The 13,218-nt window shown below is 38.9% G+C and overlaps 1 protein-coding gene and 1 long non-coding RNA gene across 3 annotated transcripts in view; one reads left to right on the top strand and one right to left on the bottom strand.

The window, feature by feature from the left end:
• Nucleotides 1–1,707: 1,707 nt before the first annotated feature.
• tmem198aa (transmembrane protein 198aa) overlaps nucleotides 1,708–13,218 on the top strand; it is a 32,334-nt gene continuing 20,823 nt past the window's right edge. Inside the window, exon 1 of the mRNA XM_058081571.2 lies at nucleotides 1,708–1,984. The gene's annotated coding sequence lies outside the window, so the exon portion shown is untranslated. The remainder of the gene's footprint in view (nucleotides 1,985–13,218) is intronic.
• The window catches only part of LOC131135538 (uncharacterized), a 30,603-nt gene continuing 20,823 nt past the window's right edge, over nucleotides 3,439–13,218 (bottom strand). The window contains exons 3-4 of one of the 2 annotated variants that reach the window (XR_013629574.1): nucleotides 10,175–10,288; nucleotides 3,439–6,941 (exon numbers count right to left, since the gene is read on the bottom strand). This is a non-coding gene — a long non-coding RNA (uncharacterized LOC131135538). The remainder of the gene's footprint in view (nucleotides 6,942–10,174; nucleotides 10,289–13,218) is intronic. The other variant, XR_013629575.1, reaches the window with a different exon arrangement.

The raw sequence follows: 13,218 nt of genomic DNA, 5'->3' as shown, positions 1-13,218 counted from the left end.
CGACCAGTCCGGGGTGTACCCCAGACAGCTGGGATAGGCTCCAGCACCCCCGCGACCCTCGACCGTGCTAAATTATCTGGATAGCGTATAGCACACATTCCGGGGTGTCCTTTTATTGTGGCCAGCCCCAGGTATAACTGTGCAGTAATTATGTTGTCTCAACACATGGATGAATTATCTTGGCAAAGGATAAGTGCTCCCGAACACAAATGTAAGAATAATAATAAAAAAGGGTTAAATTAACAACCTATTTATAACCATGTATTAATATGTTTAGATGTATGTGTATATTATTGCTGTTTGTGTATTAATGTGCTGCAATGCATATTTTGTGAGTTGATATAATTAGTTCTCCTGGAGATGGCGCCACAGGCACACATATACAATATCTGCACACATTCACAGGCTTAATAAATGCGGATATTTTTAAAGAAAATTATTTAACGCTCTATCTAATCATGTATTTATGTATTTAATGAGGACGTTCTGCCTACAAAGAGTGTGCAATGTGGTGTGATTGCTCTGCAGAAGAACACATAGAAGGAGACGTACAGTGATGACGTAATAATTAGCAAGCGCTCTCTTCTAATTTGCATTGCTTCAATAAGAGGAGTATATTAGTTTTTATTAGAGCTTCTACGCATGTGGTTTGGGAACTGTCCGGGGTCCTGAATTGGAACGAACGTCACTCTTGTGAGTGGACTTCCTCATGTTAATCTCCCGTGATGTCCGTGAGTGAGCCCACTCTGCTTGTCTCCTTCCATCCCTCCCCCGTCAGCCCCCACCTCACCCCACCTCCCCTCCCCACACCACCACGACCACCACGATACGGCCCCTTCAGCCCCCACAACATTCAGCCTATTCGTTCCCACCGTGAAACAGACTCCCCTACAGTGTCGTGGAATGGTTTGACCCATCCTCCACCGTGAGACAATAGAGGTGGGCGATACTGCAAAATTGGGTATTGATTCGATACCAAGGAGGTATATGACTAGTATTGCCGATACCGATTTTTTAACTTGAAATTTTTCAAGAGCATTGATCATTGATTAATTTATTGATTGATTTATTGATTACAATTAGATTATAAAAAGGACAAATATTTTCAGCAAACATAAAAAATAATCAATCGAAACAATAGTTCAATTAATTACAAAAGTGTATTTATATAATTAGAACTTAATTAAATATATTAATATGTGTGTAATACATTATATTACTATATATAGATATAACTATATATTAACAATACATTTAAATCTGCGGTGTTACGAATAAATGCATTTTATGATTTTTTTTAAATTATACTTATAATTATATATGATTAATAATAAGCTACTACTTATATGTTGTGTGATTTAGTCCAGATTTATACTCAACTATTTATACATTTGTTTTTATTTACTTATTTTCGATTTATTAGCAGCAATGTACTCATTCTAATTGCATTTTTACTTTTATTTTTTTTTATAATTCATTCAACTTGTATTTAACCCCCTCTGTTCAATTGTCCATCCACCCATTTTTTATGCCGCTTAATCCTCATTATGTCGTGGGTGTACGCTGGACAACACACCCAATAGAAACATATTTGTGGGAGTAAACTGAAAAATGTTAACTGTGGTATCGATTGGCTACTGATACGACCCCTGATATCGACACTATCGGTCTTTGAATCGATCCGCCCACCCCTCTGAGACAGACAAACACAAAGAGAGCACATCGAGAGCGCTTCAGGAGAAGGCAGTGTGATGTAAACATGGAATAAAAAACATTTCCTAGCTTCCTAGCGATTATGGAAGGAGATACGGAGAGATTTTCCAAGTGTGGATGAGAGCCTTGTCTCATTTCCGCGGAGTTGTTCTTCTCTGGGTTAACAATAGTGAAATGAAACGTGGGCTTTTTCGAGCTGACCCAGCAGACAAGTGGAGATCTTTCGTGGACAAAGCAGGAAACACTCGAAGATGTTGCCTATTTTGATAGGGTGAGTTGCCTTTTGTTTACACAGCATCATGCAATTCCACAACGAAACACAAAACTGACCAAGTATTCCAATAGCATAAATAATTAATAGGATATCACTTATCTCATAGCGTCCATGTGTTTGTGTTTGACCATTATGTTTGACATCCAAGCTATTGTTTCTCCCTCCTTTGTTTTCCTTAAGAGGATGACTTTGAACACCTCCACACTTGTCAACACTCTCCTGTCTAGTGGATTCCTCCTCATGGTGTCTGACAATCACTTAACTCACTATTTCATATCCTGAGCCTGTAATTGGCTCAGTGGAAAAACTGAGGGTTTGGAATCCACCAAAAAAAAAAAAACAGTTGTACTCAGTCCATCTTGCTAGCCATTTAATTTTTGCATTCCTTTGTTGGAACATTTGCTGTATGTTTTTCATGTGACGTGCAGGCGGTGCTGGACAAAGCAAAAGATGGACATCCTCTACTGTAGTGTGTCTCACTTCCATGTTTGCAGTATTAACACAGTATGAATTACCAACAAGCCAAGATTGTGTTTATGTACTTCATTAGCTGGATATTTGTTTTCTCTATTACTATATATTCGAAAAGTTTATTTCAAATAACTTTTTGCATAATACGGTAATTCAGTGGGGGTGAGTGGTTGTTGTTGACATAGTTAGAGCATAGAAAGCCTGTTTACGACCTTCTGAATACATTTTTTAACATTGTTAGAGCCCTCAAGACATGAAATAACACCCCTATAGTCACCTTTCTACCCAATATAGTCGACATAATAAGATAAAATAAGACATTTAAAACAAAAAACAAACTTGTGTGTGTTGAATGCGTTGTCCGTATGCGCTATATTTGTATTTTAGTTCATTTGGCCATTTTTAGGCTGCACGGTGGAAGTGGGGTTAGCGTGCAAGCCTCACAACTAGGAGATCCAAGTTCGATTCCACCCTCAGGCATCTCTGTGTGGAGTTTGCATGTTCTCCCCGTGCATGTGTGGGTTTTCTACGGGTACTCTGGTTTCCTCCCGCATTCCAAAAACATGCTAGGTTAATTGGCGACTCCAAATTGTCCATAGGTATGAATGTGAGTGTGAATGGTTGTTTGTCTATCTGTGCCCTGTGATTGGCTGGCCACCAGTCCAGGGTGTACCCCGCCTCTTGCCTGAAGACAGCTGGGATAGGCTCTAGCACCCCCCGCAACCCTCATGAGGCAAAGCAATAGAAAATGAATGAATGAATGGCCATTTTTATGCTTCAAAATTCTTAATTTAAGCAAAAGATGTAATATTTGCTTAGATATGCATATTTTTGACTCATAGTAGGTCCTGTTCAACCACAAAACAATATGAGTGAAGACACATAATGAAGTGCAACATGGCAAGGGATTAGTGTATTCAGATTTATTGAGACAAACCCATATTTCTTATTATTAATATAGATGTTCTTTCTGTTTGTTATTGATTTGTCCATATAGGTTAGATGTAAACCAAAACGTACAATTTTGCCCATAGGAAATAATGTAAATCCAACTAATCTGTTCCAGACACCCAAATATATGAACCAAAAATACATTTTATATTGAATTATTTTAGTTTTACATGCAGCAAACAATGCAAAATAATTATAATTGATGACTGAAATGGTGAGATGAACTTTTAACATGGCTTTTGCATTTACTGAAGACTCTTACTGGAGAAGATGGTGAAAAATTGCTGGCACTCGCAACTTTCTTTCTTCATGGCTTGTTATTGAGCAGTCATATTCAATAAAAATATCCCGGACAATGAGTCACCACGGGTGAGGTGCTTTGTTTTATTTGAATCAGATTTGATCTGATTTGAATTCCGTGGAGTGATACAGAACCGGGTAAACGAACTAGTTTGTTAATTTCAATACTGTACGATTATTGAGACCGAGGCAAAAACATACAAAAAGTGGGGCGTTCAAAAACTGAAGTTTGGCAGTATTCCATCACCATCTTTTTAAAGTCATCTCCACACAAACATGTGTCATCATTGCAGTAATGCGTTGAGGTGGAATCGCATTGCTGTGTTGTTTAACATGCACTCTATTCAGTTGGAAGACAATTTAGAGACGATTGATTGTAGATGATGTGCATATTTGTCAAAGTTATGCAGCTTTTTAGTCAGCTTAGCCGCTTTCATATCATTTTATAATGCCCCCCAACCGTACTTGAATAATTTAGGATATGACAGGAAAAGAAGAATATGCAAATATTACAGTGATGAAAAGGTCAATGGGATACACACAAATACCAAAATCGGATGTTTTTGCTCAAAAGTGAACACAAAGAGAATGCGAGAGACTGAAGACGTTAGGGATATCATTTCAAAACAGATTCAACACGTTTAAATCAGTCAAAATTTCGTTTTTTTTTTGGATGTTTGGGTTTTGGTCAAAATGTTTTGCTAAGGTTTTACCTCAGTTTTCATACAATATTGCACATAACAAACTAAACTAGTATCATTCCGTGAAATAGAGTGCCCACACAAAGCACCCAATGTGTCCATGAATTTTTTATTGAGTACGATCGGAATCTCACCAGAATGTACGGAAAGTTCGTAGCAACAGTTCCATCGATTCGTCGAGTGTGTTTCTGGAAGTAAACATGGCATTTCCTGGTGAATTTGTGGCAATTCCATGGATTTTGTGTAATCAGGGTCAACATAAAGGAACACAGAACAACATTGGCTTTGGATGGCAGTTTGTTGGGAATTTGTGGGTGAATATCAGAGCCCGGAATGGTGGGACGTTGACATGAGCCGCTTCACTGACGCAGATTTTTAGAACAATTTTCGTATGAAACACACTTTTTGATAACCTATTGGTCAGATATACGTGACCAGAACATTCAGACTGCAGTACCAAAGGGTACAATCAGATTTACAAAAGAGGCCTGTGTGACATTTGAAAAAAATCGGAATTGTCATGTTCATACTGACTGATGAAACAAACCAATAGAGGTCAAATATGACCAAAAAACGACAAGTCGATGATGAAAACCAAGGCTGTGAAAACTGAAAACTCGGTTCAGTGATTGAAATGGGAAGTATACCATACATTTTTATTTAAAGATCCATCTTTTAAAAGTCAATTGAAAGCAATTTGAGTGAGGCCCCATATGGTGCAGTGCTCTTATATAACTGTAATCAACAGCCAAGCAGTCTTCCTCAGACCTTCGCCAAAGTGACAAGCTCAGTTGATGAACAGTTTGGCCAGAAGTCAAAAATTCTATCTCCCTCTGGCATTTTCCATTTCAGCCTCTGGAAAAAAGGATTTAGCTGTTCTCAAGATTTGTACAGTTGCAGCAAATATGACTCGGACGTACGGTAGACAGGTCAGGTCATTCAGACTGACAACCTTGAGTCTGTTTTGAATGAAACACCTTTGTTGCATTTTGTGTTTCTTAGCTTTTTAAGATGAATCAAACCAAATTAATGGGCTGCCTGCGTTTCTACTCAACTCACAATACAGAGATGACGGGTTATGTAAGTGTGGAAAACATAAGCCAAAAAGACTCTTATTCAGTACTGAGCAACAAAATGTCGACACAGATGTCTTTGTCAAATCTGGTTTGCAGCAGGGCTATTATTGCAGAGAAACACGCATGAGTGCGAAGACGGAATACGAAATAACGTGAATTGACAAGATGCACGTAGTTCAGACAGTGTGAATCGAGTGTAAGAAGTGGGTGAGAACCAAAGAGAGAAAGAGATCAATCCCGCTAATATAAAGGCTGTGTTTTGCTTCCAAAGTCAGACTACCGTAAGTGCTGTCTGTCCATACTAAATATATAGCAGTCTGTAATGAGGACAACATTGGAAGTGACTCACAGTGTGCACGCACCCTCTGGCAGTGCGGCCTGTGTGCACATTTGTTTGCTATCATGATGCTTTGTTGCCAGGCCAGTCTCCATATTAGCGAACACGTCTGGTGAAACTGGCAACATCTCCGTTTCGGATGCAATCACTACCCGGCAGTGTTTGGGGATCACAGGAAGATTTATTATCATCCATGTGTTTTTGTCAGACACATACATCAGTGTGTCCTTTTTCAAATTTTCTTTAAAATGGAGTGCAGTTGGGCCTTTTTACATATTGAAAATGATTGAAATTGTAAATTACAATGCTATATCACGCCCAGTTTGAAGATGCTTCATCAGTGTGGGTTTTCTGTCTATATATATTTTTTTATATATTTTTATATTTTTTTATATATAAAATAGAATAATATAGAATCCCCTGCATAGGAAATAATGAATCAATTAATTTAGTCTGTTGACTGTCTTCTTCAGGCAGCATTGTTTGGCTCAGTCTGGGGGGAAAAGTCAACAACCGTTCTGACACCTTCCCTTTATGCTATGCAATTATTTGTTTACATTATGAAAAATGATAGAATCAAGAGTTTTTTTTAAACATTATTATCTAAACAGTCCACAATAGATAGGAATGTGAGGTGCTTTTTGCTGATGTCACCCCTGAGATAAAACTCAGCACCTCCAAATCACAGGCCAAGGTTCTCAGCCAAAAAAAGGGCGGTTTGCATCCTTCAGGTTGGGAGTTCAAGTATCTTCTTGTTCACTAGTGAGGGAAGGCTGGAGTTGGAGATTGACAGGCGGAACGGCGCAGCGTGTGCAGTAATGTGCTTGCTGGACCAGACGTTCATGTTGAAAAGAGAGCTGAGCCGCAAGGTCAATTTATCGGTCGATATTTCTTCCCGCCCTCACCTAAGGTCATGAGCTTTGGGTCGTGACCGAATGAAAGAGATTGCGGATATAAATGGCCGAAATGACTTACCTCCGTAAGGTGGCTTGACTCACCCTAAGATATCGGTTATCGGTCAGGAGGAGCTGGTGAGGTGTTAGAGGCATATGCAGTCGGGCCCTGGGGCAGAACTAGTACACGCTGGAAGGATTGTATCTCACAACTGGCCTGGGACCCTGGAAGAGTTGGACGGAGACGGTAAAGTCTTAACTGCTGCCCCAGCAACTTGTTGGATGGATGGACAAATTATGTATTCTATCCACTAGACAGACAGGAATATTTAAAAAAAACAAATTTTACATGAACTTAAGTGAAAATGTGTAGGTACGTGGCATTAAAAAATTAATCCACTATTATTTAGTCATGCAATAATAAATTATCACGCTGGGTTTTATTGTTTTCATTTCAAGCAGAAAAAAATTGACTATTTTTTATCAATGATATTTTGAATGATTGCAGCCATAGTGGACACAGATATTTGTGTATTGAAACAGTTTTTGCCAGGAATCCTATATGTTGATCTATTCACCACACTCCCTCCACTTTCATGAAGTGCCTTTGTAATCGTATACATTCAGACCCATCCAAAACAAATTTTGGATCCCCATGTAACAGGCTAATAAGATCACATCATGTTTCTGTTTCGTTCAATTATTGGTGACCAATGGTTTAAACCTGGCAGAGGTCTGTGCTTTCACATTCCAACTATTCCAAGTCCCACCTCCCGGAAGGGGAAAGTGAGTTCCCAGAGGCCATAACGCTGCCACTGTATATTTCATGTATGGTGAGTGCACAAAATCGTCTCATTAGGGACATTAGGAGAGAGGAATATCGATTTGCTTTGAACCGGAGACAAATTCTACACTATGGTCCGGTGTTTCATGACAAGGAGCAAAGTGCTTGAAAGCAGCTGTCAGATAAATGTTGGTGGGAAGGGAGACGTCGAAAGATAGAGAATGAGCTGTAATCTGATGAAAGCCTCTTTACTCCCTGCTACCTCACCTTCAGGCTTCTAGCAATGACCAGGGCTTACGGAGGGATCAATGCTGAGACCACCAACACGACACACACATACTGTACACACACCTCAAATCACTTAAGGCGCTGCCAGGCTGAACTACACCTCGGATCATTGGAGGACATTTTCTATTAGATTCTGCACTTTTCATGAAATGCATAACAAGCTGCCTGTGTCGTGTTTTGGGTGCATGTGGGTGGATGGTACCATAGGTCACTTACATTCAATAGATTTTAGCTCAAAAGGGAGAGAGCTGAGAAAGTGTGAGGAGAAAGTTAATGGTGTCTTAGCACCCATACAAATCACCCTGCTGTATTTAAACTTAATGACCTGAACAAACACATGACCCAAGCTGCTCCAATGTGAGCGTGATGTACTTTTTGTCTTATTTTACAGATACAATCACAAGTGGGTCTGTAGTCAATGCACGCGGCCCTGAGAGGCGACAAGACAGCTTTTAACATCAGCATATAAAAACAGTATAGCCTCTAAATCTGTCCTTTTCTGTAGTTTACACATAGCTTAAGTCAAGAGGTTTGCATGCTGATGCAAATAATCATCCAGAAACAACAACCATACATCCGTTTTTCTATACCGCTTATCCCATTTGGGGTCTAAGGGAAAACGCAGACAATGGTCTGTTTGTTTGTAATTTCTGTTGGGCAGTAACGATTATTTTCTTAGCGGATTAGTCTGAAGCTTGGTATTTCAATTGAGTAATCAGTTCGGTCGAAGACAAACCAAATCGATATGAACCAAACACAAACAGTTGGTGGTTTGGTCCACAAAGTGGCAAAAAGTCCCATCACTGTTTTCCAATGCATATAATTTTTTTGTTATCAACCAATTTAAAACACTACGATAATCAAAACGACTGTTCCCAAAGGGAATGTTAATCCAATTAATCCCCAAACACCCAAAACGTTATCACAAAACACTTTTAATCAAGGACTGACATTTGCAGCTTTGTTTGTGCCTTCACAATGGAGTTCATCTGTGTACTTGTATTATTCTCTCGCTAGACTCTTATTAATATTTTTTGCTAATTTCCTGTTCATAGGTGGTTACTCTGCTGTACTGTGGTTCCAAATAGACTTCTTTTCTACTTTACATTCAAGCTAGCTTATCTGTCAGCATGGTCTGCCAAAATATCAAATTTAACTGGTTGATAATTTTGCTACAACATATCGGCGATATTTAATATTTTTTGTCATGAGAGGTGTCATTCACATTTGAACCACCACGTCATATTTATCAACCATTTTTTAGAAATTGTTTGATAAGTCGATTGATCCATTATCATGACAGGACTAATGGCATCTCTGCCGTAGCTTAACTATTCCTCATTCTCTTTTTGTGACAATGAAACTTTTGTTTATTTGCTGCAAAGATGCAAAGGTTAGTATATAAGTCAAGGCACATATAGACAAACAACCATTCACACTCACATTCATACCTATGGACAATTTGGAGTGGCCAATTAACCTAGCATGTTTTTGGAATGGGGGAGGAAACCGGAGTATCCGGAGAAAACCCACACATGCCAGAGAGAACATGCAAACTCCACACAGAGATGGCCAAGGGTGGAATTGAACTCGGGTCTCTTAGCTCTGAGGCCTGCTCGCTAAGCACTCGGCGGCCGTGCAGCCATTCCATTTAAACTTTTATTGGTAAATGTCTGTATATTTCTCAGGTATACCTTTTGAGTGTTAAGTTACTGTGTGATGACTTTAGTGTTCTTTGTAAGATGAGTGAGGACAAGTCAGATTGTTATATTTTTAATACTGTTATATATCATGGCCTCCTGAGATTTTCGATGGGTGGACAAGCTTGTTGTGAGTGCACTGATAGCTGGTGTGTACTCACTGACTCACAATACTCAAGGTATTTAAACAATTAGCAGCAATTTGAGATTAGACACATGAGTAGAATTTAGCTATAAATTAGCCGCACCGCTGTATGAACCCCAGAGTTCAAACTTGTAGCAGTTTATCCACCTGTAATTACGGTAATATTCGAGAGCACCACTAATGGCGATGCTAACAAATAAACCTGCCAAATGTGCGACATTTTCAACCTCAAACAAAAAAGTCTAAAACACTCAGATAAACAAATAAACATAGGAGGTATGTGACAACAGTAGCGTTATTTATTTGGTGACACAGAAAGCAGAAAGAAGCTAATCTATCAGCAGCTAGTTAAATAGCATTGTCTGGTACTCCGCTTTTTCGTCATGTCTCTGTGAAAATTATGACACTGCGGTCCAAAAGTCTCTTACCGTGGGTGATGTGGAGTCGTAAGTCATCCATTTTATTACCTAAACGCGCATTAGTGAGGAAAAACCTCGGTAAGGACAGTCTGTGGGGTGTTAGCTTGAGCTCTATGCCTCACCTTTGTTTACATTCTCAACGCTGCATGCTAGCACTTTGACCTGCCTGGGTGAGGGTGTGTAGACTCTGGTACTCTGGAGATGCCAGGGTTGACTTCAAGATTGGTGATAAAAATCTAAAAATAAAAAAGAAGTTAAACCAGACGCGATATGAGCAAAATAATAACTACATAACTTTAAATCTGGAAGACTGAGCTTCACTGTGTGTATGCATCATTGTCTTGTATATATTCTATAGATACCCCTACTAGTGAGTGTATATAATTGCAATGGAATCAGCAGAAAAACATGTCTCCGACTCGCCCAAGTCTATTTCTGTTTCCCAACAACAAACACACTCACAGTAGTCTCCCCAGTGACAGATGGGCTTGATGGAACTCATCTTGTTAGTCATCATGACATCATCAACGGTGTTACTGTCACATGCATATGGATGCTCTATCCTCCCTTTTTAATAAATCTACTGTGTATGTCACTATCAGCAAAGTAAAGAAGGATTTCCATTTTTTTTTCCATTTTAGTTTGCCTAGCTGGATGTGCTTGTATGAATTATGAGAAGCACTTTCTTTCTTGCTGGTTCCAGCATGATCAATACGCGGGTCATTAAAACACAAGCGCCCACTCCTCATCTTTTGGTGCCACACGCTCCTCATTCATTTGCAAAAACATTCACTTACTTCCACCTCAGAATTATTTAAATCAGGTTTGGAGAAAGTAGATGGTCTGGGTGCTAATGTGCACTCATCAATGCACTTCAAGCCCGTTATGGAGCATCTGGTATCCACCATTACAAAGGAAGGACTGCCATGCATTAACAAACATGTGCCTCTGGTCTGGTGTCCAAAACAAAGTATAAAGACAATTGGATTACGGATCACACAGAGGGAGTGTTGGCTTCATTCTTTGCTCGGCACGATTGTTTTACATTTCCAGTCACCACTCGGTCTGACATACATAGGATTTGACATGAAGTTTAAATGTGCTCGCTAAAACAAAAATAATGCTCATGTTCTTTGTTCAATACAAATACCAGCAACTGTTTCATCTGGTGAGATATATTAATAATTGTTTTGGTGTAATTATCAGGGTTTACCTACAATATTTGTCTTTTGTACCTTTTATTTTTATTTGACCAGGTATAAGTCAGCTGAGAGTCAGTTTTAGAAAGGCCTCTCAAGAGGCAACAGATGCAATATGACAGGTATTAAGAAGAGATTAATTTAGAATGAATCATCATCCAATTAATCAACAACTATTTTAGGATTCGATTAATTGTTTTGTCCTCTGATTTCAGTTTTTCAAATGTGAATATTTGTTTGATTTCTTTAGTCATCCATGAAAGCAGACCTATTATCTTTGTGTTCAGCTCTGACTTTGGAAAACAGTGATAGGTATGGAAAAAGAGATTAATTTAGAATGAATCGATCATCCAATTAATCACATCTATTTTAGGATTTGATTAATTGTTTTGTCCTCTGATTTCAGTTTCTCAAATGTGAATATTTGTTTGATTTCCTTAGTCATCCATGATCTTCTTATCTTTTTGTTCAGCTCTGACTTTGGAAAACAGCGATTTGAGATTTTGCCTCTTTTCTTGGTTGCAGACCAAGCCAGTAATTGTGTTTGGTTCATATTGTTTAGGGCCTACCCCAGAACTCGATTAATCAAAGCAATTAATTGACCAAGAAACCCTTAGGTAAATTAAAAACAGAGAAAGAGGCAGTGGTTAAAGGTAATCACTGATCTGTGCAGTGATCTCTAATTACAGGTTGCACAGAGAATTCATGAAATAAGCAAGAGAAATTAATGTATTCATTCTTAACTTTTTTGGAATAAACGGCACCCAATATACGTGCAGGTTTTTGTGCTAAAGTGCTAAAATGTAGACTATAGGTGCTATTAAGGATAACAAACCCTAAATTGTTTTAAGTAATAAAGGTTTTGTAGCTGAGCTGGAAACAGTGAATCGTTCTGTGAGGGTGAAGGGCCAGAAGAATAAAGATAGTGGGTGATAATGGAGGAACCAATGATGAAATTAATGGCGGTATGGTAGATCAAGTCTCCATAACATCTCCATAATACCAAATGATAATGCTAGTCTTTGGACAAGCATGTATTTTGCAGGTTTGATTTATTATGACATTTAAAAAGCGACAAATTTAGCTTTTCAGTGTGTTTATACGTATTTGTAAATATTAATGATTTATAAAAGAGAGCGAACTGAATATTTGACAAGTTCACTACTGGAATATACAGAGAAGAGCTCTTAAGGAGGCTGGGTTTTGCATGGCAACCTCCAGTTAAAGGTGATGTATTTGGTCTTGCTTGTATTAATGAGCAGCGGAAGGTGGTGGGGACATCAGTATTGCAAGCTGACAGTGTAGTCCCGGGGTCTCAAACACGCGGCCCGCGGGCCAAATGTGGCCCGCAGGACACTAGTTTGAGGCCCCTGCCTTGATATGAAAGTTTAATGTTAGTGCGACCCACGCAAGTTTGATATGGATGCTGTATGGTATCATGTACCCAGAAAAAATTATTACGTTTGATTAATGTTCATGTTAAAGGTTAAATAACTGTTAATAGTTATCCTCCCCATCCGTGTGGAAGTGGTAAGTTTTTGGCTATTTAAGTTTAAAGGAAATAACTTGAAGGCTACCGTTTAGGTCGCTAGCTCTCTAGTTTGTGAGGTAGCATGTGTCTCAAGACCCTGCAGTTGCGCAATATGTTGTAAATAAAAAGAGTATAAATGTGACTATAGTCGTGTTTTGTCATGTCTACAGGGCTCTAATAATGCTTTGTTAATTTTAATATGAAAAAAATAATTTGTCTACCCACCAACTATATGTGGTTTCTTAAGTTTTTATTATTTGCCGTTTTATTATTAGGGCTCGAGCACTGACCAGTGCGAAAGCCCTATTGTAATCGTTCCGTTTTTTATTCTGACGAAAGGACGGCCATTTTGAGGGCCTTAACATGCCCGAAAACTCACCAAATTTTGCAAGCGCGTCAGGTCTGGCGAAAATTTCGATCTGGTGGGGGTCCCGAA

Source organism: Doryrhamphus excisus, linkage group LG12, assembly GCF_037039965.1.
Source record: "Doryrhamphus excisus strain RoL-2023G ecotype Guam linkage group LG12, RoL_Dexc_Guam_v1.1, whole genome shotgun sequence".
In the NCBI taxonomy this organism is placed as follows: domain Eukaryota; kingdom Metazoa; phylum Chordata; class Actinopteri; order Syngnathiformes; family Syngnathidae; genus Doryrhamphus; species Doryrhamphus excisus.
Note: the sequence above shows the minus strand (reverse complement) of the source record. Positions and strands in the feature narration are given on the sequence as shown.